This window comes from Bufo bufo, chromosome 3, assembly GCF_905171765.1.
Source record: "Bufo bufo chromosome 3, aBufBuf1.1, whole genome shotgun sequence".
Lineage (NCBI taxonomy): Eukaryota > Metazoa > Chordata > Amphibia > Anura > Bufonidae > Bufo > Bufo bufo.
The window spans coordinates 8678464-8701298 of record NC_053391.1 but is presented as its reverse complement, the minus strand read 5'-3'; the positions used below and the strand labels follow the sequence as shown (position 1 = coordinate 8701298).

Here is a 22835-nt window from a genome sequence, read left to right as displayed (position 1 = left end):
TTGGGGGACCCCCAAATGCCCCAACAGTAGGTATGAGCAGGAACTGTCCAGAGTCCACTACTTCAGGGCTCCACCTGGAGGACGATGTGTGCATTACACCAGATATTTATCTATTCTGGATGCACTATGGAGCAGCAGATAATACCGCCGGTGTCTGGTGAGAGGACGGGTACTGCAATAAGGGACACTCATATTACAGGAGATCCCTTTAACTGCAGCGCTGGTATCAATCTAATAGGCAGGGGCGTACAGAGAAACCACTGAGCCCCAAAGCAATAATCTAAACTGGGCCACCGGCCCCATTCATAGCCCCGACCATTACCGTCCCTGGCCAGGAAATACCGCAATGTACTAATATGTGAGGTACACTGCTGTATATACTATATACCTGTACACACTGCATCTATTATACCTCGTACCTCACATATCAGTACACTGCTGTATATACTATATACCTGTACACACTGCATCTATTATACTCCGTACCTCACATATCAGTACACTGCTGTATATACTATATATCTGTACACACTGCATCTATTATACTCCGTACCTCACATATCAGTACACTGCTGTATATACTATATATCTGTACACACTGCATCTATTACACCTCGTACCTCACATATCAGTACACTGCCGTATATACTATATATCTTTACACACTGCGTCTATTATACCTCGTACCTCACATATCAGTACACTGCTGTATATACTATATACCTGTACACACTGCATCTATTATACTCCGTACCTCACATATCAGTACACTGCTGTATATACTATATATCTGTACACACTGCATCTATTATACTCCGTACCTCACATATCAGTACACTGCTGTATATACTATATATCTGTACACACTGCATCTATTACACCTCGTACCTCACATATCAGTACACTGCTGTATATACTATATATCTGTACACCCTGCATCTATTATACCTCGTACCTCACATATCAGTACACTGCTGTATATACTATATATCTGTACACACTGCATCTATTACACCTCGTACCTCACATATCAGTACACTGCTGTATATACTATATATCTGTACACACTGCATCTATTATACCTCATACCTCACATATCAGTACAGTGCTGTATATACTATATATCTGTACACACTGCATCTATTATACCTCGTACCTCACATATCAGTACACTGCTGTATATACTATATATCTGTACACTCTGCATCTATTATACCTCGTACCTCACATATCAGTACACTGCTGTATATACTGTATACCTGTACACACTGCATCTATTACACCTCGTACCTCACATATCAGTACACTGCTGTATATACTATATATCTGTACACACTGCATCTATTATACCTCATACCTCACATATCAGTACACTGCTGTATATACTGTATATCTGAACACACTGCATCTATTATACCTCATACCTCACATATCAGTACACTGCTGTATATACTATATATCTGTACACACTGCATCTATTAAACCTCATACCTCACATATCAGTACACTGCTGTATATACTATATATCTGTACACACTGCATCTATTAAACCTCATACCTCACCTATCAGTACACTGCTGTATATACTATATATCTGTACACACTGCATCTATTATACCTCGTACCTCACCTATCAGTACACTGCTGTATATACTATATATCTGTACACACTGCATCTATTAAACCTCATACCTCACATATCAGTACACTGCTGTATATATTATATATCTGTACACACTGCATCTATTAAACCTCATACCTCACATATCAGTACACTGCTGTATATATTATATATCTGTACACACTGCATCTATTAAACCTCATACCTCACATATCAGTACACTGCTGGATATACTATATATCTGTACACACTGCATCTATTATACCTCGTACCTCACATATCAGTACACTGCTGTATATACTATATATCTGTACACAATGCATCTATTATACCTCGTACCTCACATATCAGTACACTGCTGTATATACTATATATCTGTACACACTGCATCTATTATACCTCGTACCTCACATATCAGTACACTGCTGTATATACTATATACCTGTACACACTGCATCTATTAAACCTCATACCTCACATATCAGTACACTGCTGTATATACTATATATCTGTACACACTGCATCTATTATACCTCGTACCTCACATATCAGTACACTGCTGTATATACTATATATCTGTACACACTGCATCTATTATACCTCGTACCTCACATATCAGTACACTGCTGTATATACTATATATCTGTACACACTGCATCTATTAAACCTCATACCTCACATATCAGTACACTGCTGTATATACTATATATCTGTACACACTGCATCTATTATACCTCGTACCTCACATATCAGTACACTGCTGTATATACTATATATCTGTACACACTGCATCTATTATACCTCGTACCTCACATATCAGTACACTGCTGTATATACTATATATCTGTACACACTGCATCTATTAAACCTCATACCTCACATATCAGTACACTGCTGTATATATTATATATCTGTACACACTGCATCTATTATACCTCTACCTCACATATCAGTACACTGCTGTATATACTATATATCTGTACACACTGCATCTATTATACCTCGTACCTCACCTATCAGTACACTGCTGTATATACTATATATCTGTACACACTGCATCTATTATACCCCGTACCTCACATATCAGTACACTGCTGTATATACTATATATCTGTACACACTGCATCTATTATACCTCATACCTCACATATCAGTACACTGCTGTATATACTATATATCTGTACACACTGCATCTATTATACCTCGTACCTCACATATCAGTACACTGCTGTATATACTATATATCTGTACACTCTGCATCTATTATACCTCGTACCTCACATATCAGTACACTGCTGTATATACTGTATACCTGTACACACTGCATCTATTACACCTCGTACCTCACATATCAGTACACTGCTGTATATACTATATATCTGTACACACTGCATCTATTATACCTCATACCTCACATATCAGTACACTGCTGTATATACTATATATCTGTACACACTGCATCTATTATACCTTACACCTCACATATCAGTACACTGCTGTATATACTATATATCTGTACACACTGCATCTATTAAACCTCATACCTCACATATCAGTACACTGCTGTATATACTGTATATCTGTACACACTGCATCTATTACACCTCGTACCTCACATATCAGTACACTGCTGTATATACTATATATCTGTACACACTGCATCTATTAAACCTCATACCTCACATATCAGTACACTGCTGTATATACTATATATCTGTACACACTGCATCTATTATACCTCGTACCTCACCTATCAGTACACTGCTGTATATACTATATATCTGTACACACTGCATCTATTATACCCCGTACCTCACATATCAGTACACTGCTGTATATACTATATATCTGTACACACTGCATCTATTAAACCTCATACCTCACATATCAGTACACTGCTGTATATATTATATATCTGTACACACTGCATCTATTATACCTCTACCTCACATATCAGTACACTGCTGTATATACTATATATCTGTACACACTGCATCTATTATACCTCGTACCTCACCTATCAGTACACTGCTGTATATACTATATATCTGTACACACTGCATCTATTATACCCCGTACCTCACATATCAGTACACTGCTGTATATACTATATATCTGTACACACTGCATCTATTATACCTCGTACCTCACATATCAGTACACCGCTGTATATACTATATACCTGTACACTCTGCATCTATTATACCTCGTACCTCACATATCAGTACACTACTGTATATACTATATATCTGTACACACTGCATCTATTATTCCTCGTACCTCACATATCAGTACACTGCTGTATATACTATATATCTGTACACACTGCATCTATTATACCTCGTACCTCACATATCAGTACACTGCTGTATATACTATATATCTGTACACACTGCATTTATTATACCTCGTACCTCACATATCAGTACACTGCTGTATATACTAAATATCTGTACACACTGCATCTATTATACCCCGTACCTCACATATCAGTACACTGCTGTATATACTATATACCTGTACACACTGCATCTATTATACCTCATACCTCACATATCAGTACACTGCTGTATATACTATATATCTGTACACACCGCATCTATTATACCTCATACCTCACATATCAATACACTGCTGTATATACTATATATCTGTACACACTGCATCTATTATACCTCATACCTCACATATCAGTACACTGCTGTATATACTATATACCTGTACACACTGCATCTATTATACCTCGTACCTCACATATCAGTACACTGCTGTATATACTATATACCTGTACACACTGCGTCTATTATACCTCGTACCTCACATATCAGTACACTGCTGTATATACTATATACCTGTACACACTGCATCTATTATACCTCGTACCTCACATATCAGTACACTGCTGTATATACTATATATCTGTACACACTGCATCTATTATACCCCGTACCTAACATATCAGTACACTGCTGTATATACTATATACCTGTACACACTGAATCTATTATACCCCGTACCTCACATATCAGTACACTGCTGTATATACTATATACCTGTACACACTGCGTCTATTATACCTCGTACCTCACATATCAGTACACTGCTGTATATACTATATATCTGTGCACACTGCATCTATTATACCTCGTACCTCACATATCAGTACACTGCTGTATATACTATATATCTGTACACTGCATCTATTATACCTCGTACCTCACATATCAGTACACTGCTGTATATACTATATATCTGTACACAACGCATCTATTATACCTCATACCTCACATATCAATACACTGCTGTATATACTATATATCTGTACACACTGCATCTATTATACCTCGTACCTCACATATCAGTACACTGCTGTATATACTATATATCTGTACACACTGCATCTATTATACCCCGTACCTCACATATCAGTACACTGCTGTATATACTATATATCTGTACACACTGCATCTATTATACCTCATACCTCACATATCAGTACACTGCTGTATATACTATATATCTGTACACAACGCATCTATTATACCTCATACCTCACATATCAGTACACTGCTGTATATACTATATATCTGTACACACTGCATCTATTATACCTCGTACCTCACATATCAGTACACTGCTGTATATACTATATATCTGTAAACACCGCATCTATTATACCTCATACCTCACATATCAGTACACTGCTGTATATACTATATATCTGTACACACTGCATCTATTATACCTCGTACCTCACATATCAGTACACTGCTGTATATACTCTATATCTGTACACACTGCATCTATTGTACCTCGTACCTCACATCAGTACACTGCTGTATATACTATATATCTGTACACACTGCGTCTATTATACCTCTTACCTCACATATCAGTACACTGCTGTATATACTATATATCTGTACACACTGCATCTATTATACCTCCTACCTCACATATAAGTACACTGCTGTATATACTATATATCTGTACACACTCTATCTATTATACCTCGTACCTCACATATCAGTACACTGCTGTATATACTATATATCTGTACACACTGCATCTATTATACCCCATACCTCACATATCAGTACACTGCTGTATATACAATATACCTGTACACACTGCATCTATTATACCCCGTACCTCACATATCAGTACACTGCTGTATATACTATATACCTGTACACACTGCGTCTATTATACCTCGTACCTCACATATCAGTACACTGCTGTATATACTATATATCTGTGCACACTGCATCTATTATACCTCGTACCTCACATATCAGTACACTGCTGTATATACTATATATCTGTACACTGCATCTATTATACCTCGTACCTCACATATCAGTACACTGCTGTATATACTATATATCTGTACACAACGCATCTATTATACCTCATACCTCACATATCAATACACTGCTGTATATACTATATATCTGTACACACTGCATCTATTAAACCTCATACCTCACATATCAGTACACTGCTGTATATATTATATATCTGTACACACTGCATCTATTAAACCTCATACCTCACATATCAGTACACTGCTGTATATATTATATATCTGTACACACTGCATCTATTAAACCTCATACCTCACATATCAGTACACTGCTGTATATACTATATATCTGTACACACTGCATCTATTATACCTCGTACCTCACATATCAGTACACTGCTGTATATACTATATATCTGTACACACTGCATCTATTAAACCTCATACCTCACATATCAGTACACTGCTGTATATACTATATATCTGTACACACTGCATCTATTATACCTCGTACCTCACATATCAGTACACTGCTGTATATACTATATATCTGTACACACTGCATCTATTATACCTCGTACCTCACATATCAGTACACTGCTGTATATACTATATATCTGTACACACTGCATCTATTAAACCTCATACCTCACATATCAGTACACTGCTGTATATATTATATATCTGTACACACTGCATCTATTATACCTCTACCTCACATATCAGTACACTGCTGTATATACTATATATCTGTACACACTGCATCTATTATACCTCGTACCTCACCTATCAGTACACTGCTGTATATACTATATATCTGTACACACTGCATCTATTATACCCCGTACCTCACATATCAGTACACTGCTGTATATACTATATATCTGTACACACTGCATCTATTATACCTCATACCTCACATATCAGTACACTGCTGTATATACTATATATCTGTACACACTGCATCTATTATACCTCGTACCTCACATATCAGTACACTGCTGTATATACTGTATACCTGTACACACTGCATCTATTACACCTCGTACCTCACATATCAGTACACTGCTGTATATACTATATATCTGTACACACTGCATCTATTATACCTCATACCTCACATATCAGTACACTGCTGTATATACTATATATCTGTACACTGCATCTATTATACCTCGTACCTCACATATCAGTACACGGCTGTATATACTATATATCTGTACACAACGCATCTATTATACCTCATACCTTACATATCAATACACTGCTGTATATACTATATATCTGTACACACTGCATCTATTATACCTCGTACCTCACATATCAGTACACTGCTGTATATACTATATATCTGTACACACTGCATCTATTATACCCCGTACCTCACATATCAGTACACTGCTGTATATACTATATATCTGTACACACTGCATCTATTATACCTCATACCTCACATATCAGTACACTGCTGTATATACTATATATCTGTACACAACGCATCTATTATACCTCATACCTCACATATCAGTACACTGCTGTATATACTATATATCTGTACACACTGCATCTATTATACCTCGTACCTCACATATCAGTACACTGCTGTATATACTATATATCTGTACACACCGCATCTATTATACCTCATACCTCACATATCAGTACACTGCTGTATATACTATATATCTGTACACACTGCATCTATTATACCTCGTACCTCACATATCAGTACACTGCTGTATATACTCTATATCTGTACACACTGCATCTATTGTACCTCGTACCTCACATCAGTACACTGCTGTATATACTATATATCTGTACACACTGCGTCTATTATACCTCTTACCTCACATATCAGTACACTGCTGTATATACTATATATCTGTACACACTGCATCTATTATACCTCCTACCTCACATATAAGTACACTGCTGTATATACTATATATCTGTACACACTCTATCTATTATACCTCGTACCTCACATATCAGTACACTGCTGTATATACTATATATCTGTACACACTGCATCTATTATACCTCCTACCTCACATATAAGTACACTGCTGTATATACTATATATCTGTACACACTCTATCTATTATACCTCGTACCTCACATATCAGTACACTGCTGTATATACTATATATCTGTACACACTGCATCTATTATACCCCATACCTCATATATCAGTACACTGCTGTATATACAATATACCTGTACACACTGCATCTATTATACCCCGTACCTCACATATCAGTACACTGCTGTATATACTATATACCTGTACACACTGCGTCTATTATACCTCGTACCTCACATATCAGTACACTGCTGTATATACTATATATCTGTGCACACTGCATCTATTATACCTCGTACCTCACATATCAGTACACTGCTGTATATACTATATATCTGTACACTGCATCTATTATACCTCGTACCTCACATATAAGTACACTGCTGTATATACTATATATCTGTACACAACGCATCTATTATACCTCATACCTCACATATCAATACACTGCTGTATATACTATATATCTGTACACACTGCATCTATTATACCTCATACCTCACATATCAGTACACTGCTGTATATACTATATATCTGTACACACTGCATCTATTATACCTCGTACCTCACATATCAGTACACTGCTGTATATACTATATATCTGTACACACTGCATCTATTATACCCCGTACCTCACATATCAGTACACTGCTGTATATACTATATATCTGTACACACTGCATCTATTATACCTCATACCTCACATATCAGTACACTGCTGTATATACTATATATCTGTACACACCGCATCTATTATACCTCATACCTCACATATCAGTACACTGCTGTATATACTATATATCTGTACACACTGCATCTATTATACCTCGTACCTCACATATCAGTACACTGCTGTATATACTATATATCTGTACATATTGTATCTATTATACCTCATACCTCACATATCAATACACTGCTGTATATACTATATATCTGTACACACTGCATCTATTATAACTCGTACCTCACATATCAGTACACTGCTGTATATACAATATATCTGTACACACTGCATCTATTATACCCCGTACCTCACATATCAGTACACTGCTGTATATACTATATATCTGTACACACTGCATCTATTATACCTCGTACCTCACATATCAGTACACTGCTGTATATACTATATATATGTACACACCGCATCTATTATACCTCATACCTCACATATCAGTACACTGCTGTATATACTATATATCTGTACACACTGCATCTATTATACCTCGTACCTCACAAATCAGTACACTGCTGTATATACTCTATATCTGTACACACTGCATCTATTGTACCTCGTACCTCACATCAGTACACTGCTGTATATACTATATATCTGTACACACTGCGTCTATTATACCTCTTACCTCACATATCAGTACACTGCTGTATATACTATATATCTGTACACACTCTATCTATTATACCTCGTACCTCACATATCAGTACACTGCTGTATATACTATATATCTGTACACACTGCATCTATTATACCTCGTACCTCACATATCAGTACACTGCTGTATATACTATATATCTGTACACACTGCATCTATTATACCTCGTACCTCACATATCAGTGCACTGCTGTATATACTATATATCTGTACACACTGCATCTATTGTACCTCGTACCTCACATCAGTACACTGCTGTATATACTATATATCTGTACACACTGCGTCTATTATACCTCTTACCTCACATATCAGTACACTGCTGTATATACTATATATCTGTACACACTGCATCTATTATACCTCCTACCTCACATATAAGTACACTGCTGTATATACTATATATCTGTACACACTCTATCTATTATACCTCGTACCTCACATATCAGTACACTGCTGTATATACTATATATCTGTACACACTGCATCTATTGTACCTCGTACCTCACCTATCAGTACACTGCTGTATATACTATATACCTGTACACACTGCATCTATTATACTCCGTACCTCACATATCAGTACACTGCTGTATATACTATATATCTGTACACACTGCATCTATTATACCTCGTACCTCACATATCAGTACACTGCTGTATATAATATATATCTGTACACACTGCATCTATTATACCTCGTACCTCACATATCAGTACACTGCTGTATATACTATATATCTGTACACACCGCATCTATTATACCTCATACCTCACATATCAATACACTGCTGTATATACTATATATCTGTACACACTGCATCTATTATACCTCGTACCTCACATATCAGTACACTGCTGTATATACTATATATCTGTACACACTGCATCTATTATACCTCATACCTCACATATCAGTACACTGCTGTATATACTATATACCTGTACACTGCATCTATTATACCTCGTACATCACATATCAGTACACTGCTGTATATACTATATATCTGTACACACTGCATCTATTATACCTCATACCTCACATATCAGTACACTGCTGTATATACTATATACCTGTACACTGCATCTATTATACCTCGTACCTCACATATCAGTACACTGCTGTATATACTATATATCTGTACACACCGCATCTATTATACCTCATACCTCACATATCAATACACTGCTGTATATACTATATATCTGTACACACTGCATCTATTATACCTCGTACCTCACATATCAGTACACTGCTGTATATACTATATATCTGTACACACTGCATCTATTATACCTCATACCTCACATATCAGTACACTGCTGTATATACTATATACCTGTACACTGCATCTATTATACCTCGTACCTCACATATCAGTACACTGCTGTATATACTATATATCTGTACACACCGCATCTATTATACCTCATACCTCACATATCAATACACTGCTGTATATACTATATATCTGTACACACTGCATCTATTATACCTCGTACCTCACATATCAGTACACTGCTGTATATACTATATATCTGTACACACTGCATCTATTATACCTCGTACCTCACATATCAGTACACTGCTGTATATACTATATATCTGTACACACACTGTATCTATTACACCTCGTACCTCACATATCAGTACACTGCTGTATATACTGTATATCTGTACACACTGCATCTATTATACCTCGTACCCCACATATCAGTACACTGCTGTATATACTATATATCTGTACACACTGCATCTATTATACCTCCTACCTCACATATAAGTACACTGCTGTATATACTATATATCTGTACACACTCTATCTATTATACCTCGTACCTCACATATCAGTACACTGCTGTATATACTATATACCTGTACACACTGCATCTATTATACTCCGTACCTCACATATCAGTACACTGCTGTATATACTATATATCTGTACACACTGCATCTATTATACCTCGTACCTCACATATCAGTACACTGCTGTATATAATATATATCTGTACACACTGCATCTATTATACCTCGTACCTCACATATCAGTACACTGCTGTATATACTATATATCTGTACACACCGCATCTATTATACCTCATACCTCACATATCAATACACTGCTGTATATACTATATATCTGTACACACTGCATCTATTATACCTCGTACCTCACATATCAGTACACTGCTGTATATACTATATATCTGTACACACTGCATCTATTATACCTCGTACCTCACATATCAGTACACTGCTGTATATACTATATATCTGTACACACTGCATCTATTATACCTCGTACCTCACATATCAGTACACTGCTGTATATACTATATATCTGTACACACTGCATCTATTATACCTCGTACCTCACATATCAGTACACTGCAGTATATACTATATATCTGTACACACTGCATATATTATACCTCATACCTCACATATCAGTACACTGCTGTATATAATATATATCTGTACACACTGCATCTATTATACCTCGTACCTCACATATCAGTACACTGCTGTATATACTATATATCTGTACACACCGCATCTATTATACCTCATACCTCACATATCAATACACTGCTGTATATACTATATATCTGTACACACTGCATCTATTATACCTCGTACCTCACATATCAGTACACTGCTGTATATACTATATATCTGTACACACTGCATCTATTATACCTCGTACCTCACATATCAGTACACTGCTGTATATACTATATATCTGTACACACTGCATCTATTATACCTCGTACCTCACATATCAGTACACTGCAGTATATACTATATATCTGTACACACTGCATATATTATACCTCATACCTCACATATCAGTACACTGCTGTATATAATATATATCTGTACACACTGCATCTATTATACCTCGTACCTCACATATCAGTACACTGCTGTATATACTATATATCTGTACACACCGCATCTATTATACCTCATACCTCACATATCAATACACTGCTGTATATACTATATATCTGTACACACTGCGTCTATTATACCTCGTACCTCACATATCAGTACACTGCTGTATATACTATATATCTGTACACACTGCATCTATTATACCCCGTACCTTACATATCAGTACACTGCTGTATATACTATATATCTGTACACACTGCATCTATTATACCTCATACCTCACATATCAGTACACTGCTGTATATACTATATATCTGTACACACCGCATCTATTATACCTCATACCTCACATATCAGTACACTGCTGTATATACTATATATCTGTACACACTGCATCTATTATACCTCGTACCTCACATATCAGTACACTGCTGTATATACTATATATCTGTACATATTGTATCTATTATACCTCATACCTCACATATCAATACACTGCTGTATATACTATATATCTGTACACACTGCATCTATTATACCTCGTACCTCACATATCAGTACACTGCTGTATATACGATATATCTGTACACACTGCATCTATTATACCTCATACCTCACATATCAGTACACTGCTGTATATACAATATATCTGTACACACTGCATCTATTATACCTCTTACCTCACATATCAGTACACTGCTGTATATACTATATATCTGTACACACTGCATCTATTATACCTCGTACCTCACATATCAGTACACTGCTGTATATACTCTATATCTGTACACACTGCATCTATTGTACCTCGTACCTCACATCAGTACACTGCTGTATATACTATATATCTGTACACACTGCATCTATTATACCTCGTACCTCACATATCAGAACACTGCTGTATATACTATATATCTGTACACACTGCATCTATTATACCTCGTACCTCACATATCAGAACACTGCTGTATATACTATATATCTGTACACACTGCATCTATTATACCTCCTACCTCACATATAAGTACACTGCTGTATATACTATATATCTGTACACACTGCATCTATTATACCTCGTACCTCACATATCAGTACACTGCTGTATATACTATATATCTGTACACTGCATTTATTATACCTCGTACCTCACATATCAGTACACTGCTGTATATACTATATATCTGTACACTGCATCTATTATACCTCGTACCTCACATATCAGTACACTGCTGTATATACTATATATCTGTACACACTCTATCTATTATACCTCGTACCTCACATATCAGTACACTGCTGTATATACTATATACCTGTACACACTGCATCTATTATACCTCGTACCTCACATATCAGTACACTGCTGTATATAATATATATCTGTACACACTGCATCTATTATACCTCGTACCTCACATATCAGTACACTGCTGTATATACTATATATCTGTACACACCGCATCTATTATACCTCATACCTCACATATCAATACACTGCTGTATATACTATATATCTGTACACACTGCATCTATTATACCTCGTACCTCACATATCAGTACACTGCTGTATATACTATATATCTGTACACACTGCGTCTATTATACCCCGTACCTCACATATCAGAACACTGCTGTATATACTATATATCTGTACACACTGCATCTATTATACCTCGTACCTCACATATCAGTACACTGCTGTATATACAATATATCTGTACACACTGCGTCTATTATACCTCGTACCTCACATATCAGTACACCGCTGTATATACTATATATCTGTACACACTGCATCTATTATACCTCGTACCTCACATATCAGTACACTGCTGTATATACAATATATCTGTACACACTGCATCTATTATACCTCACACCTCACATATCAGTACACTGCTGTATATACTATATATCTGTACACACTGCATCTATTATACCCCGTACCTCACATATCAGTACACTGCTGTATATACTATATATCTGTACACACTGCATCTATTATACCTCGTACCTCACATATCAGTACACTGCTGTATATACTATATATCTGTACACACTGCATATATTATACCTCATACCTCACATATCAGTACACTGCTGTATATAATATATATCTGTACACACTGCATCTATTATACCTCGTACCTCACATATCAGTACACTGCTGTATATACTATATATCTGTACACACCGCATCTATTATACCTCATACCTCACATATCAATACACTGCTGTATATACTATATATCTGTACACACTGCATCTATTATACCTCGTACCTCACATATCAGTACACTGCTGTATATACTATATATCTGTACACACTGCGTCTATTATACCCCGTACCTCACATATCAGAACACTGCTGTATATACTATATACCTGTACACACTGCATCTATTATACCTCGTACCTCACATATCAGTACACTGCTGTATATACAATATATCTGTACACACTGCGTCTATTATACCTCGTACCTCACATATCAGTACACTGCTGTATATACTATATATCTGTACACACTGCATCTATTATACCTCGTACCTCACATATCAGTACACTGCTGTATATACAATATATCTGTACACACTGCGTCTATTATACCTCGTACCTCACATATCAGTACACCGCTGTATATACTATATATCTGTACACACTGCATCTATTATACCTCGTACCTCACATATCAGTACACTGCTGTATATACAATATATCTGTACACACTGCATCTATTATACCTCACACCTCACATATCAGTACACTGCTGTATATACTATATATCTGTACACACTGCATCTATTATACCCCGTACCTCACATATCAGTACACTGCTGTATATACTATATATCTGTACACACTGCATCTATTATACCTCGTACCTCACATATCAGTACACTGCTTTATATACTATATATCTGTACAAACTGCATCTATTATACTGTATAATGGATGCAGTGTGTGTACGTGTATATATATATATATAGTATATAGAGCAGTGTACTGATGTGACAAGCACAAGGTATAATAGATGCAGTGTGTACAGATATATGTGGTCCGTTATATATTATGGTTATTGTGCGAGGTAGATGAGGTATTACTGCTTGTAACTGTCTGCAGTACTATATATATATACACATATGAGTGAGATATGAGTAAAGATACGGAATGGTGTCAAATGAAGAGAAAGGAGGAGGACCTCCTCTTACCGCTCCATTCTCCATGCTGTTGGGGGGTTGATGGACCTTTGATGCTGCTCCGTGCAGTTCCTTTACTAGATGTACAGGACCTGTGATGCAGAAGATGATGTCATCACAGGTCCTGGCAGATGCTCCTATTTAACCGGGGAACTACACTATTATTTGTGCAGTTCCTGAGATGACATCATGACAGGTCCTTTAGCTTAGCTGTGTGGTCTGCCTCTATTGGAGCTGCTCTGAGTGCAATGAAGGGTTAACCTGGTCATGGAAACGGGTCTGGAAAGATCCGTAATTCTGGGCAGAGGAGCAGAGCAGAACAACTTTTGGCAATGACAAAAAACCAAGGGGGGGTACAATAAGAGGTGGGGTTCCTGCTGAAATAAGAGTATGGGCACATGAGACTGCGGTGCAGGGTGCCCCCCGCCCCACGCACACCGGCGCCCTCTGGAGTTACCTCAATTATTGTATGATAGGCAGCCATACATTAACAGACTTGGTCCTCTGGGCCTGAACTGGGTGCTCTATAGCGGTACAGGATGACACCATATGGCAGTATGGAGATAAGCACTGTATAGAGGTATTACATGTGCAGTGTGTGACGGTATTATGTGGATACCGTATGGAGTATTACTATGAACTGAATGATGATTTTATTTGAGTACTCTATGACTATATTAAGCACTATGGGGGTCATTTATGACCAGATATACGCCACTTTTGTGGAGTGAGTCTGGCGCAGATTCTGTTACCTGTGTGGCAGAATCTGCGACCTTTTCCCCGCTCACGGCAGGTCTGAAAAGTGGACGTGGCATGGGCAGAGAAGGGCCGGCAGGGCCGTCTCATGTACCATTTTCTATGCCTGGTTTAGCCGTAGATTGTGTAACTGTAGGACAGCTAGAAGCGGTCTTACATTTAGACTGGCGTCGGATACAGGGAAGTTATGTCTTCACCGCCAGCTATAGAAGTTATTAAGACCGGCGTCCCTGGTGGCCGTGCGGGCATCAGAAGTGAAGCAGGTGCCGGGGAGCGGGGTAAGTATAACCAATATGAGAGGCCCGGGCGTTTTGGGGAGCATTATAGGGGTTGGATAACCCCTTTAATAAAGCCTTGTGCTGGCGGTGGTTCTGCCTCAGTTAGGGGTGCCGGCCTCTTCATAACTTCGGTGGATCGTCCGCCAGTTCTGAATGTAGGACAGCTTCCTTACTGTATTACATTTAGACCTCTTTCTACGCTTGCCCCCTTCCCAGCTCTTGGCCACTTATTTAGACCTCGTGTGAGCGAGGAGAAGTCGCAGATTACGGCGCAACTAGCTGTTACACCGCAATCTGCACCTGAAATATGCCTAATTTATACATATTTTCTCTTAGTAAATGAAACCCTATATGACTATAGTATTTGAGCACTGTATGACTATATTAGGGGGTGCAGCACAGTGCTAAATAATACCAACATACAGTGCCCAAATAATACCAACATACAATGCTCAAATAATACCAACATACAATGCTCAAATAATACCAACATACAGTGCTCAATTAATGCCAACATACAGTGCCCAAAAAATACCAACATACAGTGCTCAAATAATGCCAACATACAGTCTTCAAATAATACCAACATACAGTGCTCAATTAATGCCAACATTCAGTGCTCAAATAATACCAACATACAGTGCCCAAATAATACCAACATACAGTCTTCAAATAATACCAACATACAGTCTTCAAATAATACCAACATACAGTGCTCAATTAATGCCAACATACAGTGCTCAAATAATACCAACATACAGTCTTCAAATAATACCAACATACAGTCTTCAAATAATATCAACATACAGTGCTCAATTAATGCCAACATACAGTGCTCAAATAATACCAACATACAGTCTTCAAATAATACCAACATACAGTGCTCAAATAATACCAACATACAGTGGCCAAATAATGCCAACATACAGTGCTCAAATAATACCAACATACAGTGCCCAAATAATACCAACATACAGTCTTCAAATAATACCAACATACAGTCTTCAAATAATACCAACATACAGTGCCCAAATAATACCAACATACAGTCTTCAAATAATACCAACATACAGTCTTCAAATAATACCAACATACAGTGCTCAATTAATGCCAACATACAGTGCTCAAATAATACCAACATACAGTCTTCAAATAATACCAACATACAGTCTTCAAAAAATACCAACATACAGTGCTCAATTAATGCCAACATACAGTGCTCAAATAATACCAACATACAGTCTTCAAATAATACCAACATACAGTGCTCAATTAATGCCAACATACAGTGCTCAAATAATACCAACATACAGTGCTCAAATAATACCAACATACAGTCTTCAAATAATACCAACATACAGTCTTCAAATAATACCAACATACAGTGCTCAATTAATGCCAACATACAGTGCTCAAATAATACCAACATACAGTGCCCAAATAATACCAACATACAGTCTTCAAATAATACCAACATACAGTCTTCAAATAATACCAACATACAGTCTTCAAATAATACCAACATACAGTGCTCAATTAATGCCAACATACAGTGCTCAAATAATACCAACATACAGTCTTCAAATAATACCAACATACAGTGCTCAAATAATACCAATATACAGTGGCCAAATAATGCCAACATACAGTGCTCAAATAATACCAACATACAGTCTTCAAATAATACCAACATACAGTCTTCAAATAATGCCAACATACAGTCTTCAAATAATACCAACATACAGTCTTCAAATAATGCCAACATACAGTGCCCAAATAATACCAACATACGGTGCCCAAATAATGCCAACATACAGTGGCCAAATAATGCCAACATACAGTCTTCAAATAATGCCAACATACAGTGGCCAAATAATGCCAACATACAGTCTTCAAATAATGCCAACATACAGTGCTCAAATAATGCCAACATACAATGCTCAAATAATACCAACATACAGTGCCCAAATAATACCAACATACAGTTTTAAAATAATACCATCATACAGTGCCCAAATAATGCCAACATACAGTGCTAAATAATACCAACATACAGTGCCCAAATAATGCCAACATACAGTCTTCAAATAATACCAACATACAGTGCCCAAATAATGCCAACATACAGTCTTCAAATAATACCAACATACAGTGCTCAAATAATAAAACCATATGGTGCTCAAATAATAAAAACATATGGTGCTCAAATAATACCAACATACAGTTTTAAAATAATACCATCATACAGTGTCCAAACAATACCACCATACAGTGCCCAAATAATGCCATACATAAAGTCATCTATGAACAGTGCTGTATGCCGGGTGTAGCTCTATAGGATGCAGAAGTAGCAGTGGCAGGAACAAGCAGGGGATGGAGGATAGTAACACCAGGAAGGTGGAGGAGATCAGAAATCCCAAGTTCTGTGTCCCCGGTTGCAACTATAATACTGAAAACAGGAGAAGTTAGCTACTTCCACCTAACTGACGGCACTGACAAACCCCACACTTTATAACAATCCTCTCAATCATCTGATGTGAATAATAATAATCTTTATTTCTATAGCGCCAACAGTTTCCGCAGCGCTGTACAGGTCAGGGTGTGCTTCTGGGTGCATTGGTGCAGTGGAGGAGTTTGGTGGAGGATCAGGTCCAGGGAATGATGATAAATGGGCAAAATATGGAGAGAGCACGGGTAGGATGGTAGATGGAGATGAGGAGGAGATGTAGGGGGTGCAGCACTGCGGAGAGCATGGATAGGATGGTAGATGGAGATGTAGGGGGTACAGCACTGTGGAGAGCACAGGTAGGATGGTAGATGGAGATGAGGAGGAGATGTAGGGGGTGCAGCACTGTGGAGAGTATAGGTAGGATGGTAGATGGAGATGTAGGAGATGCAGCACTGTGGAGAGTATAGGTAGGATGGTAGATGGAGATGTAGGAGATGCAGCACTGTGGAGAGCATGGAAAGGATGGTAGATGGAGATGTAGGGGGTGCAGCACTGTGGAGAGTATAGGTAGGATGGTAGACAGAGATAAGGAGGAGATGTAGGGGGTGCAGCACTGTGGAGAGTACAGGTAGGATGGTAGATGGAGATGTAGGAGATGCAGCACTGTGGAGAGCATGGAAAGGATGGTAGATGGAGATGTAGGAGATGCAGCACTGTGGAGAGCATGGAAAGGGTGGTAGATGGAGATGTAGGGGGTGCAGCACTGTGGAGAGTATAGGTAGGATGGTAGACAGAGATAAGGAGGAGATGTAGGGGGTGAAGCTATGTGGAGAGTATAGGTAGGATGGTAGACAGAGATAAGGAGGAGATGAAGGAGGTGCAGCTCTGTGGAGAGCATGGAAAGGATGGTAGATGGAGATGAGGAGGAGATGTAGGGGGTACAGCTATGTGGAGAGCACAGGTAGGATGGTAGATGGAGATGAGGAGGAGATGTAGGGGGCGCAGCACTATGGAGAGCACAGGTAGGATGGTAGATGGAGATGATGGAGCAGATGAAGGAGGTGCAGCACTGTGGAGAGCACAGGTAGGATGGTAGATGGAGATGAGGAGGAGATGTAGGGGTTGCAGCTCTGTGGAGAGCACGAGTAGGATGGTAGATGGAGATGATGGAGGAGATGAAGGAGGTGCAGCTCTGTGGAGAGCACAGGTAGGATGGTAGATGGAGATGAGGAGGAGATGTAGAGGGTGCAGCACTGTGGAGAGCACGAGTAGGATGGTAGATGGAGATGATGGAGGAGATGTAGGAGGTGCAGCTCTGTGGAGAGCACAGGTAGGATGGTAGATGGAGATGAGGAGGAGATGTAGGGAGTGCAGCACTGTGGAGAGCACGAGTAGGATGGTAGATGGAGATGATGAAGGACATGCAGCACTGTGGAGAGTACAGGTAGGATGGTAGATGGAGATGATGGAGGAGATGTAGGGGGTGCAGCTCTGTGGAGAGCACAGGTAGGATGGTAGATGGAGATGAGGAGGAGATGTAGAGGGTGCAGCACTGTGGAGAGCACGAGTAGGATGGTAGATGGAGATGATGGAGGAGATGAAGGAGGTGCAGCACTGTGGAGAGCTTTGTGGGTGAGTAAGAGCAGTTTAAATTGGATTCTATGCTGTCTGGACAACCAGTGCAATGATTGGGACAGAGTGGAGCCATTGGAGTAGCGGCTGGACAGATAGGTGACCCTGGCTGCTGCATTAAGGATATATTGGAGAGGGGAGAGTTTGGAGAGGGGGAGGCCAATTAATAGTGAGTTACAGTAATCAAGGTGGGAATGGATCAGGGCGACAATGAGAGATTTTGTTCTTTCCACAGTGAGAAAGGAACAGATTCTAGAGATGTTTTTGAGGCGCAGGTGGCATGAACTGGCGAGAGACTGAATATAGGGGGTGAAGGAAGGATCAGTGTCAAACCTAATACCGGACTGAACCCTGAGGAACCCCAACAGCAAGAGGGAGAGGAGAAGAAGTGGAGCCAGCGAATGATGCACTGAAAGAGCGGTCAGAGTGATTGTGTTCTGAATATTTTTATTATTCATTTTTATTTATTATATTTAGTTTCATTTTTTCCTTTCTGCAGTAAAATATATCTATATACTAAAAAAATAACCAATACCTCGCTGATCCGCCGCCAGCGCTTACCGGCTCCCCGCCACTTGGTCCCCTCCTGCTTAGCCAATCACTGGCCACAGCGCTGACCCTCCTCTGTCAGTGATTGGCTGAGCATCTGCGGTAATTTCCTGTCGAGCAGGGACCAGGAAGCAGAGACAAGCAGGGACCTGGTAAGAGCTGGAACATTAGTGGCAGCGGTTCGGTGGAGTAGGCACCATACTTAGTTATTTTATCTTTTTAACCCATTTTGCCCCGGTGATCCCCTTTAATCAGCTGCATACCTCCACCCTACCTGAAAGCTCGCCTGTGTCCATCAAAGGAGCCGCTGATCACAACTGACCATGAAATGGACAAGGAGGTCTCCCATGATCAGGGAATCAGGAACCCCTGTACAGTCAGCCTTGGGGACCCTCGCCATAAGTCTTGTACAGGAGTGTGCTAATACGTTATGCAGTGGTGCCTGAAAGTTTTTGAACCCTCCAGAATTTACTAAATTTCTGCACACTTTTGACCTAAAACTACATCAGATTTTCACCCAAGTTAAAAGTTTATAAAGAACAAATGAGTTGCAAATATTAGACTTGGGGGAAAATGCTTCAATTTTACATGTTTGTGAGCAGTAAAAGTATGCGAACCTTTAGGATTAGCTGATAATGTGAAGGTGTTTTCAAACAATGGGATGACAATCAGGTTTAAGGGGGTGACCTGTTTTATGTAAAGAACAGGGATCTATCAAAGTCTGATCTTCACAACACGTGTTTGTAGAATTGTATCATGGCAGGAGAAAAGGAGATTTCAGAGGACCTCAGAAGAGCAGTTGTTGATGCTCATCAGGTTGAAAAAGTTTAAAAAACAATCTCTAAAGGGTCTGGTCTTCAGCAATCAACAGTGAGGCAGATTGTGCACAAATGGAGGAAATTCCAGACCATTATTACCATCCCCATAAGTGGTCAACCAACAAAGATCATGCCAAGAGCAAGATGTGTAGTCTGCGAGGTCACAAATGAATCCAAGGTAACCTCTGAGCAACTAAAGGTCTTTTTCACCTTAGCTAATGTTAATGTTCATGAATTCACCATCTGGAGGACACTGAACAACAATGGTGAGCATCGCAGGACTGTAAGGAGAAAGCCGCTGCTCTCCAAAAAGAACATTGCTGCCCATCTGCAGTTTGCTAAAGATCACCTGGACAAGCCAATAGCCTACTGGGACAAGGTTCCGTGAACTGATGAGACCAGATTAGAACTTTTTGGTTTAAATAAGGAAGGAAAAAAGAAAACCCTGCATCCAGCATAGAAATCTCATTCCATCTCTGATACATGGCGCTGGTAGGATCATGGTTTGGGCCTGTTCTGCTGCATCTGGATAATTCAGAATTATACCAGGAAAATGTCAGGACATCTGTCCGTGATCTGAATATCCGGAAAAAGTGGGTCTTGAAGCAAAACAATGAAGATGGGATACGGCCTCTAAAGTGGACACATGATGAGATACGGCCTCTAGCCTGTATAGAAGATGAGATATGGCCTCTACCCTGGATACATGATGAGATACGGCCTCTAGCCTGGATACAAGATGAGATACGGCCTCTAGCCTGGACACAAGATAAGATACGGCCTCTAGACTGGATACAAGGTGAGAAAAGGCCTCTAGCCTGGATATAAGATGACAAACAGC

The 22835-nt window shown here is 38.6% G+C and overlaps 1 protein-coding gene across 6 annotated transcripts in view; it reads right to left on the bottom strand.

Annotated features, from left to right (window-relative positions):
- Positions 1 to 22835, bottom strand: part of GRAMD1C (GRAM domain containing 1C) — a 182737-nt gene that overhangs the window by 90149 nt on the left and 69753 nt on the right. The gene's annotated exons all lie outside the window — the stretch shown is intronic.